A 12,771-nucleotide genomic window follows, 5' to 3' on the forward strand; every position below is an offset into this window, starting at 1 on the left:
CAGATACAATGACAATCAGTAACAACACAGATGAGATGGAAAGGAAATAGATATTTGAAAATTTTGTTCAGTGAAAGTTGGCAACCTTTTCCCATGTAAATGTCTGAAACCAACAGTTAATGCACAAAATACTGCTACAACGCCATCACTCATGTGAACCTTATTATCAACAGAGGCATTAAAAAATTAGGTTACAATACTGAAATCTTTTTCTTTTATTGCAGTTAAGTCTGAGTGGTGGGATTATTTGTTCTGTTTAATGCCACGGGCCTGGACGTCAAGAATAAAGTTCACTGCAAAATTATCCACTGTTGCCCTTTATGGAAATAAGTTAACACAGTCTGCCAACAAAACTGTTGGTTACTAGATGTTTTTGCAATGTTCAACAGTATTCCCATTTTACCAGGAAAAAAAAAATCATGTATAAATTAAGAATACGATACAGAATTGACTTCTTTTCGTAACATAAAAGGCTAGCAGCTGTAGGCATTTCTCAGAGCATAAAAACCAAAAGCACTGACCTGTAAAACAGAAATAGTAGTAACATCTGCTAGACTTCTGGGCTCTGAAATCACATTCCCTTAGAGCAAGTTTCCAAAAGAAAGGTTGGGCACTTATGTAAAATACCAATTCCCTTTTCAATGGATTATGTTTCTCTTTTTAAATTATACTTAAAAGCCTGAGTCTGAAAGCACATCCATCTTTGTTCTCCAGGAACTAATGCAGTAGGGCAAAGTAACAAAATGCCATGGCACTGGCATAAAAATAGATTTATCATTGTCTTTCAGAATTTGTGATATCATAGAATCATAGAATGGCTTGGGTTGGAAGGGACCCTAAAGATCATCTAGTTCTAACCTCCCTGTCATGGGCAGGGACACCTTCCACTAGACCAGGCTGCTCAAAGCCCCATCCAACCTGGCCTTTAACACTTAGAAGGGATGAGGCATCTATAACTTACATTAGATCACCCTCTTTGCTTATTTCCATGCTCATCTTTCTAGTCCCTCTCTACAAATGAGGTTCCTAGGTGTGGCCTTTTCAATCCCATTGTGGGGGATCAAGCAGTCACTATTCTATGTGGAATATCACCAGGATCTCACACAGGCAGGAATGCTGCTTCTTAGGCTCTATCTACTTGATAGTTTAGGGTCCTTCTTATAAGTCCTCAACATTGCCACAGGCTTTGACACTACACAGTACTCCTCAGAGGCTCGAAGCCTGCTCTCCCATGGTACTAGTTCCCACCAACTTCCTCTCAATGTGAACAGATATTTAAAGCAGAACTTGGTCTCATCATCTTCTTTCCCTTCATAAGTTTGCCAGATGGCTTTATTTAGAGTCTGTTCTCTGGATTGGCTCTTAGATTGATTTTTTTTTTCCTTTACATTTGCCATCTGCTGGTCCAAACAGCTGAATTATACACTTCCTTTTCAATCTCATGGCATAAATTCATTCTTGCTGTCAATTTGGCATCCAAAATAGTATGGCAGGCAGACTGGCAGATCTGGGTAAGGCCTTGCTCCACCAATAGGCGTTTTCTCCTTGTCCCTTTGAGACCCATTAGCATAGGAGAAAAGTTTTTAAGAGAGAACAAAGTACAAGCCAGAGCAAAAGACAGGTACCAAGAAGAACTGAATCATGTTGTCTCAATGATGGAAAGTGGTCTGTGTTGAGGCTATTTCCTGGAAGCAGGATTTGCAGCCCCAGCATTGTGCAGTCTTGTACAAGGAGAAGACATCAAGTTGTGCAGCACCTAAGGGCAGAGAATTGCATGTGGACTTCCCAAAGAAACAAATGCTGTGTGGAAAAAAACTTGACTTAGAAACTTCAAATCATTTTCCACAGTCTTCAGCAACTGTCTTGCTCTTTCCAGTGAAAATGTATGAGGACTCTTGTGAAATAACTGATGTGGATATGGGATCATGCCTGCCCCCTGCAGGGTACCCAGCCTGGGCTGCGCTACAGGAGCAGCTCCAGAACAAGGGCTTGCAAAACTGCAACAGCAGCTGGCTGGGAAAGGCATCAGGAGGAGGACAGAAACAGCACAGGAGGCGGAGGAAAGGAAAGGTGCCAGAAAGTCTTGTTATGACCCCACCTAAACGCCTAACAGTAAGGTATTACTGAGTGGCCTGAATGTGCATGTTTTACCCATCTTGTTACGTTAAACTCAGAATTCTTTAGAGACAATTCTGTCTCTTGAGTGTTTGCACATTTCCAAGCACAATAGCTGCTTGTACTGGCTGAGTCCTTTGAATGCTGTAAGAATACGTTTAAAAAAATAAGAGCAGTAAAAAATCTTGATGCTATTCATATTTGAGAAGATGTCACATGGCTCTGGACAAATCATAACCACAGCAACATTCTCAACAAACACATTTTCTAATCCTCTCATTACTATTTTAGCTTTCTTTTAAAGGTAAAGACAGAAAAAATGTCATGAAAAAAATATTAACTGTGGTTCATATCTGAATGGCACAAAAGACCAACAGTTTATCCAAACAGTCTAAGTGAACAAGAGCTTGAGAACTCCTACTTCAATGCTTCTCCATATACATACATTTGCGCATACACTTGCCTTTTTCTGTTTCCCCTGTGGTTTTGGTGGCTCAGCTGACATCCAGTAGCCTGCCTACTCTCCACTTTCTCCATGCATTACATGGTTAAGTAAGTGGGAACAGTGTGACATTTGCAGTGCTTGATCTCTTAATGTTTAGATAAATGCTGATACTACAGAGCTGGTCCTAGTTTTCCAGAGCTTCCTACCTCAGTTATGAAGCTAATAAACCTAACTCAGTGGTTCAGTGTCCTTGGTCTCAGCAGCTCTGATCCAATGCCCATTGAAGCCAAAAGAAAGATTCCTTAATTAGCCCGTTAGTGTCAAATCAAGCGCAATTAGGCTCGAGTGCCACTGAAGAATAAGATGTATAAATTCTTTTGCAATGCAAATTCCTTTGCTGCTGAACTGTACGGAACTGACCCACCTGCTCCAGGTCTCTGCGTAACCTGATACTTCGTACACCACCCAGACATCAAGGGAGTGGTGCTGAGAAACAGATTTCTTGAAATTCCCAAGCTGCTTTATATGCTTCACGTTGGTGGCTCACAATCAGATTTCTGGCTGTCACCATCATGAATGGAAGGATAAAAATTCAGTGACAAGTTATGAAATGTTACATCTGTTCAAAAAGGTAGAACGACCAGCAAAACCAATGTGTCAAAGAAATGTGTAAAACAGCTCCAGATTTAGCCAGATCCTGCACAAGCCAGGTCTATATTTGAAAGCTGCACTGGTACAGATGTTAGTAGGTGTATGAATAAAGGATAGGAAGACTGTACTACCAGTTTGCATATCCATGGTAACTAAGAGAGGCTCTCCTGAGAAAGGGAGCTGTGAGGTGGGGAACAAAGAATTCTTTTCCCCTTTGAGGGCTAAAGAGCTCACACTATCTAGTGAGATTATTTAGGCTGGGGACATGTGCACCTCCGGATTATAAGAGCAATGAGGAAAAGAGAACAATATGACATCTTCAGTCCTCAGAGGACTTGTCTAGCTTGCATGGCAGTCCATGTCTCTGCATGTTCATAGCTCTTGTTTCACCTAAGCTGAAGTTGATGCAAACACACCCAGTGGCCTTACAAACAACCCATTATAGTATACATAATACACTACAGTACCCAAGACATACACTGGCTGGTTGGGATGGGCAGACTACAGAAAGAAACAATGGCCTTCTATACAGCTCTCAGTATACAGTATTTAGGCAAAAATCATAGAACCATTTAGGCTGGAAAACATCTTAAAGACCACCGAGTCCAACCTTTAATCTAGCACTGTAAAGTACCAGTGTAGCTCATTTCTCTCTGCATGTATGAGTATGTTCTGAATACATTTATGATGATGCAATTGCATCCATTCTAGGCTGGGTTTACCAATCTTTACTGCTTCATGACTAGTCATAAAATTTCTATTACTATTGAAGGACAACATCCAGATAAAGTATAAGTGATTTCAGTAGAATTAAAAAGTTAAAAAACTACGTGCAACATAGAGTGATACCAGTGTCCTCACACATGTGCCTACTCCATTATTCTAATGATTCAAAGGGCAACACTTGAGTTCCCAACTGCTCTGTGTTCCCCAAGCAACTCTCACAGAGCTGCCATCACTCTCCATTTCCTTACAGCCATCATTGGAGCAGGAGGGCAGTGCTACTGCCAGCACTGAGCTGAACCCATCTGGACTGGATTCTGGGTGCCTGCATGCGGAGCTGCCAGACAGGAAGTCAGACAGAACAGAAGAAATAGGCACCATCTTCCAGGTTGCTGTACATAACCTCTGAAGTAAAAGGATGAAAAATTTCTACAAACACAGTTTCTTTTAATAATCTCCTTTTCTTTTTCTCCTGCCCCTGCCACAATTTTTAGTTTTAGATACGTGAGTCTGGCAGCTCTCTGCACATGGTCTGATTCTCCAGCTTATTTCTGGCCCAGATTTTCCTTGGGTTTTACTAGAGGCAAGGAAGAGTGATATCAAAAAGAAAGGGGGATAGAAAGAAAAGTGAGGAAAACAAAGCCTTAACATACCCAGAAAGTCATCTGAACATCCAAACAGGAGCAGAAAAGTTCCTTCTTCTTTTAAATATATCTTCTGTTTCCATGCTATAGTAACTACATGGTATGTTTTTTAATAGTCTGTTTTAAAATAAGTTGGGTGTGATCTAGTTACTAAATATTGTATGATTTGATAATTATGCAGCAGAGCAAACTACTTTCCTAATCTGGAATAAGATCTAAAATTCTACAGTGCCTTTAAGAAAATGGGACTTAAGTAACTTTTATTTTTTCCAATGACCTGTAAGCCCAGGAAAAAGTAATTCTCTATTTTAGTTAGTTTTGAAAGTTTTAGAATGGATAGTTGCATGTAAACAATTTACGCCTTCACTTTTACAGCTACATGAAATAAGCATTGATTTATGCAGCACACAATGTCTTTAATTCTTGATTAACTTCCCTTCAAATTCTCACTGTAAGCCAGTGATATTTTATTAGAGATAACGTTGCTACTTGTATTAATTTCCTTCATTATATTCAGTTGCTCATAACTTTGGCAAGTGGTGTAACTTTTAGGTCCTTTGGGTGGGGGCACAAAAGGATGAATAACTCGTGATGGTGTAACTGGAGTCCACCCCGCATACAAGAGGCAGGTTCTGGCTGCACAATGAACTTTGGTTCTGACACACTCAACCTTGTGCTTTGACTCAGCAAAGTAAATAATGCTCCTTACAAGCACAAAATTGTCAGGGCGTTCTGGTTTAACACACAGTACGTTATCAGGCATTACACATCCAATATAATTAATTAAGACATTTAAAAGCTGAAGTGGTTTCACCTGGTATTTGGCAGTCTGCTGTTCATTAGCAAAGTGGCTGAGAGTTTAACAAGAAACATCACAAAGACTAGCTAAAAGTTGAAGACCATTTTGATTACAAACCTTCTCATGTAAGTAGACCACTTGCATGTTCCTATCACAGTAGTGCTCTTACCTGCACTAGAAAATGGCTTTTGCTTCCTTACCCTAACCTTTTAAAGCAGGTATTGTCTCCAGATCACTACAAACTGTACAGACTGTTGCGGAGTAAAAAGTTTTAATAATATCACAGCAGACTCGTGGGCTGAGCTAATACAAGCACTCAGCTTTAGTCTAATACTAATAGCCAAACAAACAGAGTTAGGATGATGCTCAGTGCTATTGTAAATTCCAGCCACATTCCACACTGAAGAGTGGATGGAGAAAACAAAATGGTGTAATCACTTACAAATATTATGAAGAAAACTGGAATGGTCACGTTTGTTTTGCCCTATGCTTCAGAAATAGAGGCTATTAAAATAACAACTAGTCAGATACAAAAAGCTTGGAGGAAATTAGACTTTATATTATGGAAATACAGCTGACAAATGCAGTGCTGTAGGAGCAGATGTGGTTGAGAAAACAGTGAAATACTTTTCAGCAGAATTTGCAAGGTTTTTTTGTGGAGGTGGAACCAGGAAGCCCTTGCTGGAGATTCCCACACCATCATCCATAGATCCAAAGTACCTATGAGTCCAACAGGAAGTTGAGATGTACCTATCTGCACACATAGTCCTCTTATCTTGTTGTGATTGAGCTACAGTTTGTGACTTTCATTCAGAATAAGACTGCAAAGCAGCTGAGCTGGTTATTAAACCAGACTGTTGAAGCAATGCAAGTAAAAACTACAGAATCTGATTTAAAAGTTACAGTCTAATTGTCAGTATTTTGCTTTGACTAAGAAACTTGCCACATCAGGCTCATTGGAAGAGTTGCAGAGAAAGTTTCAAGAAAACTGACCAAAAATCTTTTGTGTACACAGGACAATTTACAGTGCTCTCTGCTCATAGAGTAATTTCATATCAGATTCACAGGATTAGCTTTTGCTAAAAAAATCCTCTCACGGTGAGAAAGGTCATGGAAACAACCCTTTGCCCTAGAGCAGACAGCACTTCCTCAAAGCACTCCATCAGAGTCCAAATAAAAACACTCATATGCTTGTGCTAACAGTGTTGAGTTACACAAGAGTTGGTAACCAGTTTAAAGAGCATAATTTTGTCAAAACAGCAGGCCAGCTACCATTATCCTTCCATATAGTGCAGACTCAATGCAAATGTCAGAGGAGCCAGACCGTTTACTTGGTTCAGGTATCTCTGAAATGGACTAACCTTCAGTCCCATAAAACTTTGAACTTTGCCTGTTCAAATGTTGAAGCCCACTTGGGGATTCTAGAATATCAGATATGCAGTAGTATATTATTACAAACACATGATTTCAACTTGCTTCTAGGAAAGAAATATATTTTTCTCCTATCATCTTCCACTGTTAAATTTCAAGTTAATAACACACTGTTGTGACTGGCTTAAGCAATACTGAAGCAATTCAAAGCAAATGTAAAATGCAACAGAGATTCCTTATCCAAGAACATGATGAGAGCAACAGAACCATCATCATAGATGCATGGCAAGTCCAAAGAAGCAACTGATGTTCTGGGGCAGAAAAGATGTCCCTTCAGATTGCTATCACGAATGCAGATACTTGTATTGCAGAGATGTTTCTGTGTGAAAGACGAAAGCAAGGAAGGAGAAACTTTGCAGGAAAAACAGTAGCAAAGGCAGCGGAAAGACCAAGGGAAAGCAAGAGTAGTTATTGAAAAAAAAAAAAATCCTAAAAAGGGCTAATGACAGAGCATCACTTCACTGGTGGCAGAACAAAGTAGGGAGTGATACTCAGAGAAGCCTCCTTCCTCTTCATTGAATTCTGCTTCATCCATGGAATCAAGGTTTGTTTGGGGGTTTTTTTAATTGCCACAATTAGATCTGGCTTCATCATCAGATTAACATTAGCTAAAAGCCTGGTTTTGACCTAAGTTTTGACAGCCTCAGATCTCAAGTGAATCCAGGGACACAAACAAATTCTGACCTTGCAGCAGATTGCTGTTCTGTCTTGCCCACATATGGCTTTATTCATACACACTGCAATGTGATCTCAAATGCCCATGCAAAAGTGGAAGAAGCAGCAGCAGCAGATCGACTTTCAGGTGACTTTTGATAATTTCTTTCACAGCTGTGGCAAGAATCAACACTGGCATACTTGTCAAAAGAAGCAAGTGAGCCTGTTCTACAGCCAAGAGGCCACAGACAGGACAACACCTACACACCCCACCAACCCACAGGACCCTGCGCTCACAGGAGCTGTGCTAGAAGGCTCCCTTCTCCTGTGCTGAACTCCATCCACCTTTCCCAGGAGCCATAATGTTCCTCACTGTATTCTGCACCCCAGCTTACCAGACACGTTACCTTCACACCATCACGGCACCCAACACAGTGCTCCTTCAGACACATTTGCAGATACCTCAGAAATTTTGTCCAGCACACAGAAGGAGCCGATTCCCTGAAGTACTTTTGGCTTCTCAGCTGACTGCACTATGTGCCACAGTTTCTCAAAACTAATCTGCTGTTTCAGAGAAACATGAAACTTATGAGAACATGTCAATTCATTCATAATATACGCTCTTCTACAAATATGTAACACAGATTGGAACTGACATTCAAGATGACCCACACCCTATATAAGCCTCACAAAAACTGCCTAGTTATTCACTTTTCCAGCTTGGCAAACTAAGCCTCCACACTCACTGTCAAGCTAAAACATTTGTTAAAATAATTCTTGGCTTCCTTCCACTCCAAACAAATTCATCAGACAGATATTTCAACTCATTTTTGACTCAAGCAAGCAGAAATAGGGAGGTACAAAAGTAGAGATGTAGGAGCCTTCATTAATTAGAATATGACTTTTTTTTTTTACACCTTTTTCTACCACATAAGGATAATGGAAGGTTTCGGCTGTTTTTGAGGTCACTGTCTCCAATTAAGAGAAACGCATGAGCTTTAAACAAATCAGACAACCGTGGAACAATTTTAATCCCTGAATGAATAAATCCCTTGGGGGACGTGGCTGCAGAGAAATCAATGGGCAATTCTATTAAGCCTTAACAGCAAATAAGGCACAATCTGGCTTCTACAATGAACCTCAAAGCCACAGATCCTGTCATAAGAATTTATCAGATTTGTGTGATCAGTCATCAGTGTACAGAGCCCGATTATACCCAGAATATCTTCTGCTTACAGCAGCTGTTGGAACAGCAATGTACTAGACCATCTTCGAGTTAGGGGCTATAATCTTACAGCAAAAAAATGACAGAAATAAGTGTTAGCTGAGTGAATACTCATTTGTTCCGGTGAACTCCTACTCTGTCAGCACCCTGCTGCCCACTGACCTTACCTCTAGCTCCAAAGTGTTAAGAGAAGTGTGAGCTGTGACTGTGAGAAAATTGGCATTTGCTCCCACAGCCTTTTACAGCAACACTTAAATGACCTCCTCTGCCCTACAGACTGGAAGTACTCTCTCTAGCTGTGGGATCAAACACAAATCATTCATACCTTGCTATATAAAGTCCACAGGCTAGCACAGAGAATAGAACTGTGCTTTGAAAAAAATCATCAAAACAGAAGACACAACTTCCCCTCCCCTTCAATACACCTAAATGGTCACCTACTGACACCTGTCAGGGTAAGGACAAAATCACTTTGCTTGGTGTGGTTGATGCAGCCACCATCTAGGAGCCTCTGCCTCAGGCTACATCTGCTCTCGTAAGTGAAACACTCTCAGGATTGTTCTGCGGCACCAGAGACAATATTTCTGTACCTGAAACAAGACTGCTAAATTCTCATGATCTTCAAAAGAGGTTGACTACATCCAATCCACTTGTTGAAAGCCATCACCAGTCTATCCAACCAGGATTGTGTCCAGGGCCGTTCCAACAACACAAGATGAATGACAGCCTGACTCAGGAACATTTCCTGCACTATTGAGTAGTTTAGATGCAACTTCCCTGTCCACCTACCCGAACTGTTCAGATCTGAGACATGTCCAAGGTACATGACAGCTGCCTTCTTTGCTCACAGAACCAAATTTCCTTTCCTTGAAATCAAGGTATGTGAACAAGGAAAGAGGGTGAAATTGACACATATACATACAGCTACTACCCAGACAGAGCTATACTACAGACATGGCACACACCCAGTGTTCACAAGTTCAGAAGTACTCCCTATGAGCATCCACTGTTTAGATGAATAGTTATTGAGGGTAAAGTTTTCACAGCCATTGAATGCCTAAAGATAGAGATGGGAGCCATCATTTCTTGCAGTGAATAGGAAGCATTATCCAATAAGATGCACAATGGGGTTTTCAGGTTAGGTGCCTCATTCCTATTGCAGTTAACTGGAATTATATCCCTGAAGATGTTAAAAGCCTCTGTGTTGAGTGTGATGCCTTTGTTATCCCTTTACACAAAAGTCTCTAATCCATTACACTGGCTTATGAAAGAAAGAAATACAGGAGTAATACTACAGGCAAGTGTTTTCCTCCTTCTCCTGGGTAAAAAAAAATATATATCACCTGCATATTTCAGCTTTGCAATCTTGCTTCATGTCTATCTCTGAGAAAATAAACTGAAGTCCTATGGAAGCTGCTCAGGTAAATTTGAACACTGCCTAGTAGTGTGAGACACAAGACAGGCAGAAATAGTTAAGTAGTTTAATTCACACTGGTTTGGCATTTGGTCAAAGAGGTTTTGTAGAAGTAATCATAAAAAGGGAACCTTAAGTCATTAGAAAGAAAAGTAATTTTCACAGTGGCACTTGACTTTTTTTCCCCCAGCATCCTTTCACTGATGCAAGTTACCCAGAACTCTGTGATTTGCACAATCAACTTAAAACACTGATGTACAGTTAGCACCTCACTTTAAAGAAATAAACCAGTAAAGAAACACAGCACTCTTCATCAGTTGGTTCAGTAGCAATTAGACAAACTGAGTTTACAGTCTGCACCATACTTTCATCTCACAATAAGATTTGAAAAGAGCTAGGCTACAAGATTAAAAATATATATATCTATACCTGTGCTCCCATGATTTTGTATCAAATAACTTTTGAGAAAAGTACATATTTAATTGAATATTTGAGAGCAGCAACCTCTACGGTATCTTATAAAGCAGGCTGCTGAGGAACAAGAAACCCATGGACCAGATACAGTCTATCACTTCGCTTTGATAATTTTGGACTGAGTGATTCCAGGGGAATGCATTAGGACAAGAAAGAAAGCGAATATGTGCCCTGCCAAATGGGTCTGACAGTTCTCCCTGCGTTGCAGGAAAATTCTCATTTGTCCTATAAACCAATACTAGGAGAAAATTATAACACACACTGTCGTAAGAAAATGCTCCTCATTAACTGTTCCTATAAACATTAATGGCAAGTAAGAGGGACAAAAGTAAAAAATGTTATCCTCCTTATTTTAACAAGGGACATCTTTTTTCAGAGTTAAGTTAGAAGTATTCATGTTTGGAAGCTAAATCTAAAATACCTGAAATGGGCTCCATTTCATAAACTGTTGAGTACTCCTCTCTATAAAAAAATCAACCTTTAGTTCATCCACCTTCCGTGTCCCAAAGACATTAGCCATCTAGGAAAATTCAGGACACTTCACTGAAATACACTAACTTGTCTTTCTTTAAATACTCCTTTTTAAAATCCTGAGACAACAGTGCTGATGAGAATAGCATTTTCTTTTTCTTGCTTGGATTATCTGCCGGTGTGGCAAAATTCAGCTACCACTGATAGCTTGAATGCACCAAGCAAGATATGGAGAAGGATCTCTGCAAGTCTGCATGTTCATTCATGTTTACAAAAACTGACATCACACAGATTTAAGAGACTGATTGATGTATTTTAACTGTTTGCTTAAATGATAATCAAGTCCAGGTTTCTCATGCTCTTTTTGTTTCACAGTGTCTTATATATTTGTTCATGACACACTGTTGAAGAAATTAAGGGCTGATTTCTGTTTGGCTAAAGACATCAAGTAAACTCTATTTTATTATGATGCTGCCACCTATAGTCTTTCTGAACACCACACTACCTCTCCACAGTTTTGATTTGCATTTAAATTTCTAAAAATTGCATTGTTTATCCTTTGCTAAAACTTTCAACATCACCCCACCCTGCAAGGAAAACATCAAATAAAATGTTTGGGGGGACACGCTTTTGTTATCTTTCTTCTGTGATTTCCAGCCCCACCAAGAAATCTCCCCAGTTTTGGCTACTCTGATGTTCTCTGATGAAAACTCTGCTTTCAGAAGGTCTGAGAAGAACAGGTGACTCTGAGGTGAATGTCTACCAAACCAGCATAAATGGTTACTTCCAAACACCAGAGAGCATGTCTGAACACACTACACAACCAGCCTACAGTGTGCAGAAGACAGGATGGAAACCAGATCTGAAGTTTCTGTGAGGCCTAATGGAGAACTCTCACCAGATACTCCTATATATACTTAATTCCTGCTCTACTCCTGTACTCTGATTAGGACAACTAAGCAGTGACATTAATTCTCTTCCTCTCCTGTTGTTTTTTTTTTTTTTTGTACAACAGTTTTCTTAAGCTAACCTATCATTAAGTAAAAATCAGACCTTGAGTAGACCAGACATACATGCCTTCCACTGCAAGACACAATTGTGGATCTGGAACTTCTCTGTCCTGTAATCTTTCCAGCCAAGACCTAAGCCATAGGAGTGTTCCTAGCTATGAAAACTGTCAACCCAATGGTGATGCATTAAACACTACACCAACTCAAAAGGCCTGTAGCTGCAGAAATTAGCAATTTGTTCTTCTTCTAGGAATGGAATTAGTTAGGACGACAGATAGACAGATCATGTGTCTGTCCCTCCTTAACCTCCGATCTGTCCAAGTACCTATGGAAACTCTTGCGTGTTTCCATGGTCAGCTGATGCAGTCCAACCCCTGCATCTGCCCAACTCCCCAATACCTGGAAAAAAACCTTAGTCATACTGATTCCAGTATTAAGGAAAGAATGTCACAACTGTAAGATTAAAAGAGCTACTAATTTTGATGGCATACAGTGCCCTGAGTCCTTTAAGTTCCACATTATACTGTATTTATAACCTCTTTGTTCAATTCTAGAATATTTTCCATTTTAGGAAGGGAAGAAACCTACTCAAGTGTAGAATCAAACAAACCCCTTAATTGTAAAATACAGGCAGCTGATTGCATTGTATTAGACAATGAGTTAGAGATGAAGCCGTTCCTTTGTTATATTCTACTTCTCTTTAAATAGCAGAGTT

The sequence above is a fragment of the Coloeus monedula genome, assembly GCF_965178545.1.
Source record: "Coloeus monedula genome assembly, chromosome: 3".
NCBI classification, from domain to species: Eukaryota; Metazoa; Chordata; class Aves; order Passeriformes; family Corvidae; genus Coloeus; species Coloeus monedula.